Source organism: Euleptes europaea, chromosome 7 (assembly GCF_029931775.1).
Source record: "Euleptes europaea isolate rEulEur1 chromosome 7, rEulEur1.hap1, whole genome shotgun sequence".
NCBI classification, from domain to species: Eukaryota; Metazoa; Chordata; class Lepidosauria; order Squamata; family Sphaerodactylidae; genus Euleptes; species Euleptes europaea.
The window spans coordinates 100,656,510-100,673,962 of record NC_079318.1 but is presented as its reverse complement, the minus strand read 5'-3'; the positions used below and the strand labels follow the sequence as shown (position 1 = coordinate 100,673,962).

At 49.3% G+C, this 17,453-nt stretch overlaps 1 pseudogene; it reads left to right on the top strand.

The window, feature by feature from the left end:
* Positions 1-12,785: 12,785 nt before the first annotated feature.
* On the top strand, positions 12,786-13,251 carry LOC130480402 (small nuclear ribonucleoprotein G-like; annotated as a pseudogene).
* The last annotated feature ends 4,202 nt before the right edge of the window (positions 13,252-17,453 follow it).

The window sequence follows — 17,453 nt, the reverse complement described above, 5'->3', positions numbered from 1 at the left end:
CCTGCCCAAGCGCCCCAAACCCAGCTCTTCTCCCGCTGCAAGCAACACGGTGGCCCTTCTGCAACGGTGGCTTGGCAGCAGGAGAAAAGCTGGGTTCGAGTCCAGCGGTGTCTCAGAGGCTTCTACTGACAAACGCTCCTCCCCACCGCCCGAGCGGGATACGAGACCACCGGGGGGGGGGGGGGCGCGGTTGTCTCGAAGGTGCTCCCGGATTCGAACCCAGCTCTTCTCCCGCTGCAAAGCAACGCGGAGGCTCTTCTGCAACGGCGGCCCCGTGCGCCCCGAACCCAGCTCTTCTCCCGCTGCAGAGCAGAGCAACACGGACTCAGCTCAAGCCCTGCAGCGGGAGAAGAGCTGGGTTCGAGTCCAGAGGCGCCTCAGAGACCTCTACGGACAACACTCCTCCCCACCGCCCGGCCGGGATGGAAACCTCCCCCCCCCCGCCGCCCACGAGGGTCGCCGTGCCTGCTGGCTCCCGGCTCTTGCAAGCCCCGGGCGTCGGGGGGCGTCTCGAACCCAGCTCTGCCCACTGTCCGGAGCCCACGCCCAGGCCGGCCCCGGGGCAGGAGCGCCGCTTCGGCCAGGCCAGGCCGGCCCCGGGGGACTCGCGGCGCAAACTGGCCCCGCCAGGCCTCCGTCAGGCGCCAGGGCCCCCCCCCGGGGGGTGCTCTCGGTGGGCGTGGCCAGGTGGGGGCGGGGCCGCGGGGTTCTGCGGGGGTCCTCCTGAGGGGGCGGGGCGCCTCTGAGGAAACTGAGGAAAAGTTATGAGGGGGGGAATGAGGGGGGAGGGGCGGGCGGCTTCCTCCCCCTCTCCCCCCCACTCTCCCCCCCCATTCGGCCCGCCTTCGTCCTCCTCCTCCTCCGCTCACCTGCAGCCGCGGCAGCGTCGTCGTCTTCGGCCGCCATCCCGCCGCCGCCGCCACCTCCTCCGCGGCCCCTCAAGGCGACTTCGGCGGCCGAGGAGGGGCGCTGAGTCGAGGGCCGCCGCCGCGCCTGGTGCGCCACTCCGCCACGCTCCGCCCCCGCCTGCTCGGCCCGGCCCGGCCCGGCCGCGCGCCCTCTCGCTCTCACGCTCGCTCGCTCTCCCTCCCTCCGGCCCGCCCGGAACCACCGCGGCGCCGGCCCCGCTTTCCGCCCGGAGGCCTTTCGCCGGCACACGCGCGTCCTCCCTCCCTCCCTCCCTCCCTCCCTCCCTCGGCTGCCAGTCAACGGGGCGGGGCCGGCGACGCCACGCCCACTCCGCTCTCCGCCTCCCCGGGAGGGGCGGCGCTGGCGGCCGCGCGCTGGTCTCCGCACGCGTGTGCGCCGCGCACACGTGCAGGCCCGGTAGGAAGAAGGAGAAGAGGAGAAGCCCGCGGCCTTCCTTCCTAAATCCTTCTCCTCTTCCTCCTCCTCCTTCCCTTCCTCCTTTTTTCTTCTTCCTTCTTCTCCTTCTCTCTTCTTCCTTCTTCCCCTTTCTTCTCCTTCTTCTCTTTTCCTTCCTTCTCCTTTCTTCTTCTTCTCCCTTCTTCTCCTTATTCCTTCTCCTTCTTTTTCCTTCTTCTCTTTCTTTCTTCTTCTCTTTTCCTTCTCCTTCATCCTTCTCCTTCTTTCTTCTCCTTTCTCTGTCTTCTTTCCCTTTTTCCTTCTTCCTCTGTCTTCTTTCTTCTTCTCTCTTCCTTCTCCTTCATCCTTCTTCCCCTTCTTTCTTCTTCTTTCTTCTCCTTACTCTGTCTTCTTCCCCTTCTTCCTTCTTCTTCCTATGTCTTTCTTCTCTCTTCCTTCTCCTTCATCCTTCTTCCCCTTCTCCTTCCTTCTTCTTTTATTCTTCTGTCTCCTTCCTTCTTCTCCTTCTTCTATCTCTTATGCATGGGAGGTTGTGCCTTGGATTTGCCACTCTTTAGGTGCACATTTTCCCCATCTGAATTCTCAAAACTCAACAGTGATCCCCCATGCAGAGTTTTGAGAATTGTGTGTGTGTGTGTTAAGTGCCGTCAAGTCGTTTCCGACTCATGGCGACCCTATGAATGAAAGTCCTCCAAAATGTCCTATCTTTGACAGCCTTGCTCAGATCTTGCAAATGAGAATTAGGGTGAGGGAAATGTGCATCAAGAGAGTGGCAAATCCAAGGCAAAACCTCCCATGCATAAATGGCCATCTTCTCCTTCTATCTGTTCTGCATGGGAGGTTTTGCCTTGGATTTGCCACTCTCTTTTTTTTTTAATAAATATCTTTTATTGATTTTAAGTCATAAGTGGGATACAGAGGGAAAGAGGGGTGGGGGATACATAGGAAAATATATTAAATACATAAATATTAAGCCGTTTTAGTATATTTAGCACTACCACCTTTTAGAGTAAGGAAAAAATAGGGAAAGGAAGAATGATATTATTTACATATTATTATGTTAATATCTCACATTCACTACTCCTATTTACAGTTCCATATTTTTTATCTGGTAATGGATTACTTCGAAGGTATCTTTTGTCTAGTGTGTTTCATGAAGTCATAAAAGGGTCTCCACCTCTCATGGTTCTGTTCTCGTGTAATATCTTTTAGATAATCTGTCAAATGAGCCATAGTAATATATTCCAGAGATTTATCCAACCATGCTTGAAGTGTTGGAATCTTATTCGTTCTCCAAAGTGAAGCCAGAGCTACTCTTGCCGCAGTTGTTAGATATTTTGCCATAATCTGTTGGTCTTCGTTCATGGTATTTGGTGTTTTATTCAGGAGGAAAAGTTTTGGATCATATTTTATGCTCTGCCCTACAATGCCTTCGAGGTTCTTATGAATCTTTTTCCAAAATTTTTGCACGCCCTCACATGTCCACCAGCAGTGGAAAAAGGTGCCTCTGGTTTTATGGCATTTCCAGCAGAGTCCCGAAGCTTTACTGTTCATATTCTGGATGTCACTAGGTGTTATATACCATCTACGCAACATTTTTAGACAGTTTTCCTGAATATTTTGGGATAGAGTGAACTTCGAATTTTTCTGAAAAATCTGTTCCCATTCGTCTGTTGTTATTGTTTCATTTAAATTCTCCATCCATTTAATTTGGCATACTTTAACTTGTTCTTCCTCTGTGTCAAAAGATAATAAAAGTTTATAAATCTTTCCTAAGAGGTGTTGCGACGATTTACTCAGTAGTTGTTCAAACTCTGTCTCTTTTCTGATTTTGCCTCTATGGGAGGTTTTGCCTTGGATTTGCCACTCTTGATGCACATTTTCCCCACCCGAATTCTCAAAACTCAACAATAAACCCACATGCACAATTTTGAGAATTTGGATGGATTAAATGTGCATCTAGAGAGCAGCAAATCCAAGGCAAAACCTCCCATACATAAAAGGCCGATTCTTCTTCTCATTCTTCCTTCCTTTTCTCCTTCTTTCTATCACGCCTGCATGTGTGCACCATTGGGAAGTTTAGCGCAAGAAGCAGTTTGGCACCAGGAGCTTTTGGGTGGCACAAACATCGACCCCAGCGGACCCCAGGCGGATGCTTAGACACTGCCCCTTCCCCGGGGAACAAGGTCTGTGTTGTAGGGCCATCTTAACAGCATTCTAGGCCCCTGGGCAAGGCAGTGCCCTGGGGCCCCTACCTACACAACCACTCACAGGAATAAAAATGTAAATGGTTGATAAAATTAAATATATATTTATTGGAACTTCCAACAAAGTCAGCATTTAAACAATGAAAAATATGCTGTACGGCAAAGACTAATCAACACAAATGTTTGAACAATATAACCTGAAATTTATAGTTTATATTATTTATAGTTTAGTATAGTATTTATTCATTGACATCAAGTCACAACATACATAGATTAGCATGGGGCCCCTATGCTCGTGGGGCCCCCGGGCAACTGCCCAGTGTGCTCATCTGTTAAGACTGCCCTGCTGTGTCAGTCTTGGGTGAGACAAACTGCGGGAGACCTCGACCGAGTTCTGTGGCGCTCCAGGAGAGTCGGCTCCTCTTGCTCTTGCCTAGCAAGAATGCCCAGCCAGATGGCCTCCGGGGCATGTGGGAATCAGGACCTAACTGGGCTGTTGGTCGGTCACTGGACGAAAGGGGATGCCGGCCCGCCAGCCGGGTCCAGCAGGGTCCTGCTTAAGAACATAACAAGAGCCCTGCTGGATCAGACCAAGGCCCATCAAGTGCAGCGGTCCGTCCATTCAGTGGCCAACCAGGGGCCTCTAGGAAGCCCACAAACAAGGTGACTGCAGCAGCATTATCCTGCCTATGCTCTACAGCACCTAAGATAATAGGCATGCTCCTCTGATCCTGGAGAGAATAGGCATGAACATAAGAAAGGCCATGCTGGATCAGATTCAGGCCCATCAAGTCCAGCAGTGTGTTTACACAGTGGCCAACCAGGGGCCTCTAGGAAGCCCACAAACAAGACGACTGCAGCAGCACCATCCTGCCTGTGTTCCACATCACCTCAGATAATAGGCATAAGGGCACAAGAAAGGTCCTGCTGGAAAAGAACCCAGGCCCGTTAAGTCCAGCAGTCTGTTCACACAGTGGCCAAACAGGTGCCTCTAGGAAGCCCACAAGCAAAACCACTGCAGCAGCATTATCTTATTAGCATATGCTCTTGCAAGTGAACACTACTGGGGCTTTGAACTAGGCAGAGAAATGAAAGAGCAAGTGGAAGCAGAGCTCAGTTGTTGCCGGCTTCCCGAGCGCGGCATTCCCTTTCCTGGGAACACCGAGGCTCAGTCTCGAAAGCAATAAAAAAACCCTACACCGCTGGCCAGCCAGAACTGCCTTGCAGCCTGCCTGCCCCCCTACGCTAGGATACCACCGATTGGAAGTATCCTGCTGGAATGTGGCGGACAAGGGCGGTCGATGTGCTTATTAGAAAACTGTACTCACCACCACCGCCAGTCAGGATTGGTACCTTGCAGGAGGTCTATGCCTCGCCCCACGCCAACGAACTAGCTTTTAACGGTTAGCCGTTGCTGTGATGTTATTTAAAAAAAAAATTTTTTTCTAGGAGGCAAGAGGACAATGAAGCAGTGGGAGACCTCTGGCGCTTAGGTCCCCTCAAGGAGAGGGACTCCGTGTCCTGGGCAGCCCAAGGGCAGCTGAGTGCCATGCATTCTCTCTGTCGTAGGCTGCCAGTTCTGGCAGGCAAAGCATGCGGAATATGCACAGGGTCAGCTCGGGGTGTTTGTTTTATCTTCCCATGAGGCAGGGAGGATGGATCTCCAGTGGCACAGGGGTCCACCACTGAGGGAAGCGGAATAGGAGACGCGTTCGCTGGGGCACTGCGCAATAGGAAATCACCCTGTTGGACTAACCCAAACCATAAAGGTGTCCCTAGTTGGTCAGGCAGGCAAATTTGACAAGTTCTTAACTAATCTAGCGGCGAGCGGGTGCCTTTTTAGGTGAGGCCTTGTCCTTTCTCACAAGGAATATCTGGTTAGAGGTGGCCTTTGCCCTGATGCTTGGATTGCATAGGGGCGGGACCTGAGGACCCCCCCACCCCCAGAATCACAGCTCATCTCTAGGCTACAGAGATCAGTTCTGGAGAAAATGGCAGCTTTGGCAATTGGACTCTATGGCATTAGACCCCACTGAGGTCCCTTCCCTCCTCAGGCTCTACCCCCAAATCTCCAGGAGTTCCCCAACCTGGATCTGGCCACCCTGCCCCCCATCCCCTGCTGGCAGCCAGGGGGGACCTAGCAACCCTAACTAGGGGTCCATTCGGCCTGGGACCTCAAAGGGGGGCTGAAATTTAAACACTTGTTAAGTTGGGAGCATTTGATAAATTTCACCATTTGTTTTTCTGGACCTTACATGTGGTCCTTTTTTGAAAGTTTTGCGATTGTGGCCTTCTTCTGTGGAGAGCCAGCTTGGTGTAGTGGTTAAGAGCAGTGGTTTGGAGCGGTGGACTTTAATCTGAAGAACCAGAGCTCTCTCAGCCCCACCTACCTCACAAGTTGTCTGTTGTGGGGAGGGGAAGGTAAGGTGATTGTAAGCCTGTTTGAGTCTCCCTTAAGTGGTAGAGAAAGTCGGCATATAAAAACCAATTCTTTTTCTTCTTCAAAAGCTGGAAGAAGCCGGGGCGCTCTGGACCTCTTATGGGGCCTGGTCTGGAACCCGTGATCTGGAATCCCTTCTCATTCATTGCCAGCAGCAGCAGCTTTGGTTTCCCAGTGCCATGCATCCTCAGGGGCACTCTTGCCCTGGTGAATCCTGGCTCAGACGGACAAACGCTGGCGCCCCAGCCTCTCTCACCTGGCCCTGCCTCACCTGGCCCTGCCTCACCTTCCCTGCTTCCGGTTGTAGTTAGCACCAAACTCACTCCGGTGGGCTTAGTGGACCACAAACTGAACATGAGTCAACTGTATGATATGGCGGCTAAGAAAGCCAATGCAATTCTGGGCTGCATCAATAGGAGTATTGGGTCTAGATCAAGGGAAGTAATACTATCACCGTATTCTGCATTGGTCAGACCTCACTTGGAATACTGTGTCCAGTTTTGGGCTCCACAATTTAAGAAGGGTGTTGACAGGTTGGAGCGTGTCCAGAGGAGGGCGACCAGAATGGTCAAAGGTCTGGAATCCATGCCCTATGAGGAGAGACTTAGGGAGTTGGGTTTGTTTAGTTTGGAGAAGAGAAGGTTGAGGGGAGACATGATAGCCATGTTTAAATATCTGAAGGGATGTCATGTTGATGAGGGAACTAGCTTGTTCTCTGTTGCTCCAGAGACTAGGACATGGAGTAATGGATTTAAACTAATAGAAAAGCGATTCCACCTAAACATTAGGAAGAACTTTCTGACGGTGAGGGCTGTTCGACGGTGGAACGTGCTGCCTCGGAGGGTGGTGGAGTCCCCGTCTTTGGAGGTCTTTAAGCAGAGGCTAGACGGCCATCTATCGGGAATGCTTTGATTGTGGATCCTGCATGGCGGGGGGAGGGTTGGGGTCACTGGGGATGTGGGGGGGGGAAGTAGTTGTTAATTTCCTGAATTGTGCAGGAGGTTGGACTAGATGACCCTGGTGGTCCCTTCCAACTGTATGATTCTATGACTTCAGTGGGAGCAGAGAGATGGGGGGGGTTCGGTCATGTGCCCGCTTCAGCTGACCCACAAAGTGAATGGCCTCCTTTGTTCGCCCCGGGCGTTGTTTATGTCACAGACAAAAGGCCTGTTTATCATTTCTGGGGACACAGAAAAGTCCAGCAAAGAAAGGAAACTCTGTGCTGTTCAAGTCCGGTCCCTGCGAGGCTGGGTTCAAGTTTTGTTTTCTTGGCTTTTAACGTCGCTTTTTTGTTTCTACTGCAATGTTGACGCAAGGGCCGGGGAGAGTCTTGCTATCAGCCTCCCGGCCATTTTATGCCAGACGGCAGGAACAGAGCTCTTGACAGGCTGCTGGAGGGGGAAGCTGGTGTGATATTATATGGCAAGCGGCTTTTCCATGTATTTGGTGGGGAAAGCCGCATACGGGCCCATGCACCTGTACAGAAAGGAAAAAAGGAAGACCCAACAAGAGATGGATTGACTCAATGATGATGATGCAGAAGAAGAGTTGGTTTTTATATGCTGACTTTCTCTACCACTTAAGGGAGACTCAAACCAGCTTACAATCACCTTCCCTTCCCCACACCCTCTGAGATGGGTGGGGCTGAGAGAGCTGTGACTAGCCCAAGGTCTCCCAGCTGGCTTCATGTGGAGGAGTGGAGAAACCAACCTGCTTCCCCAGATTAGCCTCCACAGCTCATGTGGAGGAGTGGGGAATCAAACCCGGTTCTCCAGATCACATTCCACCACTCCAAACCACCGCTCTTAACCACTACACCATGCTGGCTCAATTTGCGAGACCCAAGCAAGGCTGTTAAGGATAGGACATTTTGGGGACATTGATCCATTGGGTCGCCGTGAGTTAGAAGCGACTTAACGGCACTTAACACACATAAAGTGCCTGTACAGAATGAGGGCATTTGTTTTTTTTAAATCCAGGTTCCTAAGGAAAGGGAGGTATGTGAGCCTAGCTTCGGAAAATAACCATGTTGGTCTGCAGTAGAAAAGTTCGATTCGAGTCCAGGAGCATCTTAGAGACCAACAAGGTTTTGAGGGAGGAGCTTTGACTCCTGGACTGGAATCTGTCTCAGTGCGAGCAGCGTCCGTTGGTTTCAGACACCTGATGAGCAAACAGTCCATTGTCCCAATCTAATCAAGCACTTTCGTGCATAAACTGACAGTGACCAGTAATTGACCAAGCAACCGGCCAAGGTCATAACACATGGAAATTCAGCATTATATGAAGCGTTGCAGCATGCCTGCTTTTCAGAACAAAGCCTTGGTGAAATATAACAATACACCCCGGATTGATCCAGTCAATGTGTGGTTGCTCAATGGCCTCTGCTTGGCATGCAGAAGGTCCCAGGTTCAATCCCCGGCATCTCCAGTTAAAGAGACTAGGCAAGTAGGTGATGTGAAAGACCCTTTTCTGCCTCAGACCCTGGAGAGCCACTGAGTAGACAATACTGACTTTGATGGACCAAGGGTCTGATTCAGTAGAAAGCAGCTTCAAGTGTTCATGTGCTTGACCGCTGTGATCCTGAATGCAGCAGCCATCCTAATAATCAGTTAATGTCTTGGGTTGGTGAGGCTGCTTGAGGCTGGGAGAGGGAGAGATGGAAGACCGGGAGAAGGAAGGGCAACCCCTGGGGATTACCTACGTTGAATTTTATTTCTCATGTTGCTGCCTGTGTTATTTGCCATCAAGTAGCTTCCAACTTGTGGCAACCCTATGAATTAACGACCTCCAGAACTTCCTATCGTTATCAGCCTTGCTCAGATCTTGCAAATTGAGGGCCGTGGCTTCTTTGACTGAGTCAATCCTTCTCCCGTTGCCTTCAACTTTTTCTAGCATTATTGCCTTTTCCAGCAAGTCTTGTGACCAAAGTATGATAGCCTCAAAATATTGTCGAAGGCTTTCACGGTCAGAGTTCATTGGTTCTTGTAGGTTATCCGGGCTGTGTAACCGTGGTCTTGGAATTTTCTTTCCTGACGTTTCGCCAGCAACTGTGGCAGGCATCTTCAGAGTAGTAAGACTGAAGGACAGTCAGTGTTACTTCACAGTGTCCTTCAGTGTTACTACTCTGAAGTTGTCTGCCACAGTTGCTGGCGAAACGTCAGGAAAGAAAATTCCAAGACCACGGTTACACAGCCCGGATAACCTACAAGAACCAATGATAGCCTCAGTTTGGTCATTTTAGCTTCTAGGAAGAGTTCAGGCTTGATTTGATCTATGTGTGTGTGTTAAGTGCCGTCAAGTTGCTTCCGACTCACGGCGCCCCTATGAATCAAAGGCCTCCAAAATGTCCTGTCTTTGACAGCCTTGCTCAGGTCTTGCAAATTGAGTGCTGTGGTTTCATTTATTGAGTCAATCCATCTCCTGTTGGGTCTTCCTCTTTTCCTGCTGCCCTCAACGTTTCCTAGCATGACTGTCTTTTCCAGTGACTCTTGTCATCTCATGATGTGACCAAAATACGATAGCCTCATATGATGGCCTTTTGACTGTGTGGGTCATGAAAAGCTATGGCCGGTTTTGGGTGTGCCACTGCATCTGATCGTTTTGATGCACAACCTGTACTCTGATCTAGAACCCACTTATTTGTCTTTTTGCCGGTCCCAGGTATCCGTAAAACTCTCCTCCAACACTGTCAGCTTTCTTCAATGTCCAACTTTCATATCCATCCATAGTAATGGGGAATACGATGGCATGAATCCTCTTGATCTTGGTCCCCAAAGACACATCCTTACATTTAAAAATCTTTTCTAGCTCCTTTATGGCTATCCTTCCCAGTCTCAATCTCCTGATTTCTTGGCTGCAGACTCCCTTTTGGTTGATGACTGAGCCAAGGACTAGAAAATCTATAACAATTTCTATTTCTTCATTGTCGCCTACTCACCCAATTTAGAGAAATCCTCCTAGAGCACTTCATAATCTGCTTTGGTTTTCACCATCCTGAATAATTTAGTAACATCTGAAAATCTGGCTAACTAGATGGCTCCTTCCAAATTCCAAATAATTTATGAACAAATTGAATAGCACTGACCCCAATACCAATGCTTGTGGGACCCCACTGCTCACTCCCCTCCATTGCAAGTACCGTCCATTTATTTCTACTCTCTTCTTCCTGTTTAACCAATTTTTATAAGAGAACCTGTCCTCTTATCCCATGACTGCTAAGCTTACTCTGGAATCTTGGGCGAAGTACCTCGTCGAAAGCCTTTCGGGAGTCCAAGCTGTCTTAAATCCACCAACATAGAATGGTAGGGAGATTAAAATGTTCTAAGAGGTCACATAATGGCTTCTTTGGGCAACCATCCTCTCCTCCAGCGGGACTTCCTGGTTCTGAACTGTCAGTCCTGCCAATGGTGACCTTCAGTGGCCATTTACTATTCCTGTGTCCATTCAGCCAGTAACCCTCTGACCACTCTCCAGAAATGCAAGGGTCAAACACGCAAGTCATTGACCTGACTTCTCCCAGGGCATTGCCTACATCTTGGATTGCAAAAACTGGAATTGTAACAGGTGGGGCTAGCCTGTGCTCCCATTCTATCTGAAGCAGCATCCAAGTTGAAACAGGTAGATGTAAGCAGGTTCGTCTGCAAATTATTTTGCAAAACAGCTGCAGTAGGCATCAGTGTAGAAGTCAGAAGTTTGATCTTTGGGGGAGGTAGTTGTGAATTTCCTGCATTGTGCAGGGGGTTGGACTAGATGACCCTGGTGATCCCTTCCAAATCTATTATTCTATGATCTCTGGGAGAAAAGAGTTGCGTGTCTTTCCTGGACATCAATGCTGTGGATTTCACAACCTCACGACGGCACCAACACTCTACTCATGCAAGTTCCCCCAAAGTGTCATAGCCAATCTTGTCTAGAGGTCTGTGACTCTCTGCCCTTGTCACTTCTGCTCAAAACGTTCTGAGGAGGAGGAATCCAGGATGACGTCTAGCAATCACCCTCAGCTCCACTCAGTGGCTGCTCTGTAGGTAGTCTTGCGAGCGGTACATGATCCTTAAAAAATATCTCTTGACATCTCTTGCATCTCTGAGGAAGGGAGGGGGGCTATTTATGAGCTTATAATTGCCAAGATATTATCTGTGGCCGTCAAAACAAACAGAAGACGACTGATGGGTTAACAGAGTAACTTGGCAAACCGAGATTTTGCAGAGTTGCAATTACCACTTTGATTTGCTAAATAAGACTCCATTTAGTGCACACAGTAGGAATTTTGCAATGCAGTCTTGCAACCGAACACATGAAGCTGCCTTCTACTGAATCAGACCCTCGGTCCATCAAAGTATTGTCTAATCTGACCAGCAGCAGCTCTCCAGGGTCTCAGGCTGAGGTCTTTCACATCACCTACCTGCCTAGTCCCTTTAACTGGAGATGCCGGGGACTGAACCGGGGACCTTCTTCATGCCAAGCAGAGGCTACCACTGAGCCATGGCCCCTCCCCTCTAATTATCAGAAATAACTAAGCCTCATACATTTTTAGTAGTCTGTCTTCCACAATACCTGTGTGGATAGGCAGTCTTTAAAAAATCATCTTCCAGTTTGGAAAAGTTTCCCTGCCTAGTCCGAGAGTCACAGAATCATAGAGTTGGAAGGGACCACCAGGGTCATCTAGTCCAACCCCCTGCACAATGCAGGAAATTCACAACTACCCCACACACCCACAGTGACCCCTGATCCATGCCCCGAAGATGGCCAAGATGCGCTCCCTCTCATGATCTGCCTAAGGTCATAGAATCAGCATTGCTGACAGATGGCCATCTAACCTTAAAAACCTCCAGGGAAGGAACACTTACCACCTCCTGAGAAAGCCTGTTCCACTGAGGAACTGCTCTAACTGTTAGGAAGTTCTTCCTAATGTCTAGACGGAAACTCTTTGGATTTAATTTCAACCCGTTGGTTCTGTTCCGACCTTCTGGGGCAACAGAAAACAACTTGGCACCATCCTCTATGTGACAGCCCTTCAAGTACTTGAAGATGGTCATCATATCCCCTCTCAGTCTTCTCCTCTCCAGGCTAAACATACCCAGCTCCTTCAACCTTTCCTCATAGGACTTGTTCTCCAGACCCCTCACCATCTTTGTTGCCCTCTTCTGGACATGTCCCAGCTTGTCTACATCTTTCTTAAATTGTGGTGCCCAAAACTGAACACAGTACTCTAGGTGAGGTCTAACCAGTAGCACCTTAAAGACTAACAACATTTCTGGCAGGGTATCACTCAGAGGAAATTCTTATTTGCCACAGGTGACCAGGCACATAACCTTACAAGCCTGTAAAAGCAGTTTCTTTCTTTGCTTGTCTCATATTCCCGTAAAATTCACATACCTCTTTGCCTCCAACAGCACTGAAAAATAAGCTCTGGAGAATTTTTTAAAAGTCAAATACTGGAAGAGTTAGTCATGACGAATGGCCTTTGGACAGCCCCCTCCCTCCTGCCCCACAGACTGGAGTCAGCCAAGCTGGGTGAGGCTGTGGCTGAATCGCCACCCACTCAGAACCCCTGATGGTAGCTTAATTTTATGTGCCCCTTTCTCACTGCAAGCACATGTGCGTTTTCTTTGGAAATATTCCGAAGAGTGGAATTTCTGATCAGTCCTGCTCAGCCCCAAAGCTGTTAGGTTAGGTGCAGCTGGGCTTATTCCGTCATTTGGCTTTTTAAGGTCTTGGAGCAGAAGAATGTAAACTTAGCATTCTTAAACTTTAAAAGTGTCAAAGAAACGGCTAGCAGGAGAGAAGCTCTGGTGGTTAGGTCCTGCGTCCAGATGAGTCAAGCGCCCCCGCCACAGTTGAATAAATTTATGGACAAGAAGCTCTAATTGAAATTATATGGTGGCCGACATGTCCAAGGAATATTACGAAGAAGAGTTGGTATTTATAGGCCAACTTTCTCTACCACTTAAGGAAGAATCAAAGCGGCTTACAATCGCCTTCCCCTCCCCACAACAGACACCCCGTGAGGTAGGTGGGGCTGAGAGAGCTCTAAGAGAGCTGTGACTAGCCCACCCAAGGTCAACCAGCAGGCTTCATGTGGAGGAATGGGAAATCAAATCAGGTTCTCCAGATTAGAATCCACCACTCCAAACCACCGCTCTTATGAATCTCGTAATAGATGAATGTGTGGAAATGGCTCCAGGTGAACAGCACCAGGTGGACATTGGCATGGTGGTAATTTGAGGAAACAACATTATTATGTTGGAAGCCTCGGAACGAGTATAAATTAACAGTGCAGACTGCAACAGCATTTTTAGAAATTTGTTGTGGATTCTACAGGGAATGTATATTCCTTGTAAGTTTAAAAAAAACAAATTGTTAATGGGCTAAAAAAAGAAAGTAAATGTTAATGTTTAAAATAAAATAAAGCAAAATAAATAAATAAAACAGAGTGAACTTAGGCCAGACTGTTGTTTGCTACTTTTGCATGGCAGCTGAGTAGACTGTGAACAGTGTGAGGAGGTGGTTGTCATGAGAAGAAACGGAAGGTGATACCTTTGATTGAACTACCATGTGGGCAAAATGACTTGGATTGATGCCTGGCTAGTCATGCTGGGAGGGGGAGCACCCCAGTGATGCTTTCCCCTCATGTCTGAGGTTCTTGCCACCAGAGTGTTTTTTGCTGGTTGAAAAATAAATCAGAAGCTGGTATATCATAGAGTTGGAAGGGGCCATAGAGGCCATCTAGTCCAACCCCCTGCTCAATGCAGGATCAGCCTAGAGCAAGGGTGGGGAACATAAGGCACGGAGGCCGTTTAAGGCCCGCAAAATCATTTGGTCTGGCCCTTTGTGGGTCCTGGCAGATCTCTAGCTGAGAAGGATTGAAGACTGGTGGTCCGCTCCCTCCCGCGTACAGGAATAGCCTCTATTCAAGGCGGATGTGAGTTTCTTTTGCCGAGAAAAGGAACCTTTTTTCCCCCTTGCAGAAGAGTTGTTAGCTATGGAGCTGCTAGGACCACCCAAGAAACTGTGTTAACCCTTTCCCACCTGGGCCATGGAGAAACATATTCCCTCTGTACTACAAGAGGGCTGGGGCTGAAGTGGCAGCAATGGAGGGGTTAAAGGGGGCAGGGCCAGAATGCGCGGTGTGGGGGGAGTTCTTAGCCAGTGTTTCCTCATTTCATCCCTGCAGGTGGAAGTAGCAGGAGCCGGCTGTAGAATCCGGCCCCGGCCATGCAGAGCAGGAGCAACTCCGGCATGCGGCTGGACGGCTACGCCCGGCTGGTGCAACAGACCACCTTGTGCCACCAGGTGGGCAAGTGCACCACTGGTTGGATGCCTGCCTGCTTGCCCGTGCTGGGGGAGTTATCTGGGGCAGCTGCCTATTTGGGGCTTGGTCGGCTAATTTTTAAGTTGATAATTTTGTATGGCCCGCAAATGATGTTATAAATATCCAAATGGCCCTTGGCGGAAAAAAGGTTCCCCACCCCTGGCCTAGAGCATCCCTGACAAGTGCTTGTCCCGCCTCTGCTTAAAGACTGCCAGTGAAGGGGAGCTCACCACCTCCCTAGGCAGCAGATTCCTGTCGCGCACAGCTTGTCTGGACTTCAGGAGTTTACCTGGTAGCAACTTCACACCACACAGTTCTGCTATGTACAGTTTATTTACAATATCTACACAGAGTCCTTTGGCTGTTAACATTCACAGCTCTGAGCATCAGCATGCTCCGCCAGCACGTATATTTCAGGCAAGAAGTAACTTACATTCACTACACAGACTTATATACACATTCATGACCAATCACAGTTCACTTGAGATGAGTCATTCTGGAAATCCCCATTCCTGGCTGTACAAACTGGATCAGACCAGCATCATCACATGACTTAGCTGTCACTCTGATCAGTATGATCTGTTTAGCAAACTGCAGCCTAGGCATAACTTTGACATATGTTGACAATTCCATTGCCAAACAACTCTTACTGGAAAAAAAGTTTTCCTAATATCCAGCCGGTACCCCTCCACCCACAATTTAAACCCATTAATGCAAGTCCTATGATCCTCTGCTGCGAACAGGAACAGCTCCCTGCCCTCCTCTAAGTGACGCCCTTCAAATCCTTCAAGAGAGCCATCCTGCCCCTCTCAACCTCCTCTTCTCCAGACTAAACATTCCCAACTCCCTCAGCCTCGCTATAGCATTCTGATGCAATAGTGATACACTTCCTACTGAATAAAAAACACACAGCGGAACAGCTGGTTGGGGGGGATATCAGAAAAAAAGTGAGGAAATTGTGCTGGATATGGGCAGGCAGGTACCGCCATCAAACCCACTTTTATGGAAAGATGGTACCAAAGCAGGTTTTGGAATCTAAACAGTGAAGCTAGGGAACGCCCAGAAGGTAGATGATTGCCCAGCAGGGTTGTGTGGAAGCAAGAAAGCCCTTTGCAGTTTGACAGGGGATGCGTGTGCAAGCAGCTGGGGTCTCCAGGAGCTAATAAGCCTGTATGCGGATTATAGAACAGCACAGAGGCCAGGGGAATGGTCACCACTGGCAAGACCGGCAAGTCCTCTTAGCGTTTGGTTTGCAGGCCCTTCATAAATTACTAAGTCACAGCAACACTGAACAACCAGTACTGCCTCTAGCTGTGCCACCAAAATGGTGTTGCTCTCTAAAGGGCCAACTTCCAAGAATACAGGTGCCCTGCTGGGCTGAAGGAAGACCCACCTTGTTTAGGTCCTCAGGAGGAGGAGAAGAGTTGGTTTTTATATGCTGACTTTCTCTACCACTTAAGGAAGAATCAAACTGGCTTACAATCACCTTTCCTTCCCCTCCCTACAACAGACACCCTGTGAGGTAGGTGGGCCTGAGAGAGCTGTGACTAGCCCAAGGTCACCCAGCTGGCTTCGAGTGTAGGAGTAGGGAAGCAAATCCAGTTCACCAGATTAGCCTCTGCCGCTCATGTGGAGGAGAGGGGAATGAAACCCGGTTCTCCAGATCAGAGTCCAGGTGCCTAAAAGGCAGTAAAGTGCGTGCCAGGTGAGCCTTAAGGTCTTTCCAGAGGCAAGGGGCCACCACAAACCATACCCTCTTAAGTCACCACCTGCCTCCAAAGGCAGGGGCACCGAGAGCAGGGCTTGAGAGGCAGATCTTAGCTGGTGGGCTGGATGCAATGGGAGAAGATGGTCCTCGAGGTTTAAATAATTTATATTCTGCCTTTCCAGTAAAAACTAAAAATACAGTAACGTCACAACAAAAACAGCCAGCAAAATAATATGACAGCAAACAATAAGCAGCAGCTAAAATATCAGCTAAGCACAAGCAAAGTCAGGCAAATATAAATGTTTTTGTCACTTAAAATTCAGCATCAAAGGTGTCAGGGGGTTCCATGCCCAGGGCAACCTGCCTGATTCCCGGCAGTAGAGGAACCGATTGACATGACTTTAAAGATCAGGCAGGTCCGTATGGGAGCAGATGGCCCTCGAGGTAATCTGGTGCCAAGCCATTTAGGCTTTCAGAAGACAGACCCTGGGCGTTGAATTGTCCCCAGAAACAAACTCCAAGCCAGTGGGAGAGATTGTAACGCCCATGAGATGTATGCTGAATGGTAATGAAATTTTGACATGTTTCCTGGGCCATCAATCAGCGTCACAATGTTATGTGGGTTACCTCAAGGCCACCCTTAAGATTAGGATGTTAGCACCAGGAACCACTGGGGACAGTCAGCGGGTGGCATCCTGTGGATTGTTGTGGAAGGTGGTTTCTGCCGGCACCACCCTCCTCACACTGCTCCTGGGGGTCTCCAGAAGCAGCATTTGGGTCTGTAGCGAGTTGTGCTCCACTGACCAATCCCCTTCTGTCAGTGGAAATGACCGTGGGCCAAAATACACGTTACCTGTGACACATGTAGGGTCCCAGGGGCCTGACCCAACTGTCTGCCACACATTCAGGTGGGGGACGAACCTTTAAAAACCTCCCCATCACTCCATGCTCTCAATCCTCTTATGGATTGAGAGCTGGCTGAAAAATAGGAAGCAGAGAGTAGGAATCAATGGTCAGTTCTCACAATGGCGAGATGTGAGCAGTGGGGTGCCTCAGGGATCTGTGTTGGGACCGGTGCTTTTCAGCCTGTTCATCAATGACCTGGAGTTGGGGTTAAACAGTGACGTAGCTAAGTTTGGAGATGACACAAAATTATATAGGGTGGTTAAAACAAAATCGGACTGTGAAGAGCTCAAGAAGGATCTCTGCATACTGGAAGAATGGACATTAAAATGGCAAATGAGATTCAATGTGAGTAAGTGTAAAGTGATGCTTATTGGGGCAAAAAATACCAACTTCATATATACACTGATGGGATCTGTGCTGGCAGCAACAGACCAAGAAAGGGATCTTGGGGTGGTAGTGGATAGCTCAATGAAGATGTCAACCCAGTGTGCGGCTGCTGTAAAAAAGGCAAATTCCATGCTGGCCATAATTAGAGGAATAGAGAATAAAACTGCT